The sequence below is a fragment of the Nicotiana attenuata genome, chromosome 11 (assembly GCF_001879085.1).
Source record: "Nicotiana attenuata strain UT chromosome 11, NIATTr2, whole genome shotgun sequence".
In the NCBI taxonomy this organism is placed as follows: Eukaryota; Viridiplantae; Streptophyta; class Magnoliopsida; order Solanales; family Solanaceae; genus Nicotiana; species Nicotiana attenuata.
In genome coordinates this window covers 51569133-51571206 of record NC_031999.1, presented here as the reverse complement: position 1 = coordinate 51571206, position 2074 = coordinate 51569133, and positions in this window count along the sequence as shown.

The following is a 2074-nucleotide window of genomic DNA, read 5'->3' as shown; positions in this document are numbered from 1 at the left end:
ACTCGATTAAACCCCCCCCCCCCCCCCGCATCTCTCATTTCCCCTCTCATTCTCTCTCAACCGGTCTCTCATCTCTCTCTCTATCTCTGGTTCTCTGTAGAACCTTCTCCTCTCCCCTCCTCTCCGATGAACTTCATCCACCTTCTCCGGTTATCTCCTTGCCTGAATCCATGGTAGCCTCGCCACCTACCAGCCTTATGGCTCCCTCTTGAACGTGTGTCATCGTTTTGAGGCCTTCAAGTGAACTAGAGGCGGTTCACTCACCTCCCACGGTTTCTCATGCCATTTTTCGGCCATCCGTGGCCGTTCGAGTATGATCTATGACTTTTTCGGCTAAAACCGATAACGTTCTAAAGTTTTCTCATCTTCTGAGGGTTCTCTGAAACCCTAGCTCTTGAGATTTTTCACTTTTCTTTAGATCTGTCTTAGATCTAGGTGTATCCATGAGTTTTTAACCAACTTTTCTTCACCTTTACTATTTTCCGAAACCCTAAAGTCGCTATTGTTCGATTCTTCTCGGATCTTTCTAGATCTGAGATGATTTAAGTATTATTAAGCTTTTCTTCTAAAAATCTCCTGTTTTAACTAACTATTTCGATTTTAGTCATGCTTTTCTAAAATCAGGGTTTCTCGGAGTTCTTTTACGCATGTTATAACCGATTTCATTATGATTAAACCCTTTCCCTTGTTTGTTTTGATCGATTTTGTGGTCTTACTGCTTTAAACTTGACTCTATTAAAAGCCCTTTCTTTTAAGATCCTCTTTACTTTGTTTCTGTAATTTGCCTTACTTTTCCTCTCTGAGTGTTAGCATGCTTTCTTTACTCCATATCTGTGTGTTAGTCTGCTTACTTGAGTCCTGAGATTACCCTGCTTCGAATATGTTTTCCTGAATCCCTAGCCTACTTATGGTGCTTTTGCATGACTATGTTCACTTTGTTTGCTCATCTTTTGCTTCTTTCTGTGACTATGTTTCAAATATGTTTTCTTGCTACATCTGTGGACTTCCTCTATTTATATGTTGAAAGTATAGAGTCATGATGTAACGACCCGACCGGTTGTTTTTAGAATTCACGCCCCGATCCCCTATTAACTGCTTCCCCTAAGTTCGTTTCTGCTATTTTGGTTTGCCGGGACGTTCGGTGTTGAGTTTCGGAGAGTTTTGGGGCACTTAGTCCCTAAATGAGAGCTTAAGTGTTAAAAAAGGGTCCGTAGTCGGAACAATGTAAAGACGACCTCGGAATGGAAATCCGATGGTTCCGTTAGCCCCGTTAGGTGATTTTGGGGTTGTGAGCGTGTTCGGAGTGTATTTTGGAGGTTCCTAAATAATTTAGGCTTGAAACGCCGAAGTTTGAATTTTTGAAGTTTCCGGTCCGATAGTGAGTTTTTGATCCGAGGATCGGAATGGAATTCCGGAAGTTGCAGTAGCTCCGTCATGTCATTTGGGATGTGTGTGCAAAATTTTAGGTCATTCGGACGTGTTTTGGTTAGGTTTTTGATCGAAAGCGTGTTTTGATGAAATTTGAAGTTCTTAGGCTCAAATCCTTGTTTAATTCGAGTTTCCGGCGTCGTTTTAGGTGGTTTAAGGATTGGTACAAGTTTTAATGGTGTAATAGGATATGTCCATAGGTTTGGTTGAGGTCCCGGGGGCCTCGGGTGTGTTTCGGATGCGCAACAGAGCATTTTGGAGTTTTGAAAGTTGCAGAAAATGCTTCAGCAGTTGCTGGTCCAAATCCTTCTTCGCGTTCGCGACTTCACTCTCGCGTTCGCGTAGCTTTGACTTTCCCCTTCTTCGTGTTCGCGTCCTCCTCCACGCGTTCACGTAGAGTAACTCTGGAGGAGGACCAGTCGCTTCATCGCGTTCACGTTTAGTCCTTTGCGTTCGCGAAGCTTCACGTCTGTCCTACATCGCGTTCGCATTCCATCTGTCGCGTTCGTGTAGCTTAGTGGTTCCAGGCCTTCGCGTTCGCAGTCACCTCCACGCATTCGCGAAGGGATTTTTTTTGCAGCATCTTTTTCTCTTCTTCGCGAACGCGAGGCTCCCTACGCGTTCGCGATGCATTAAATGTCTGGGC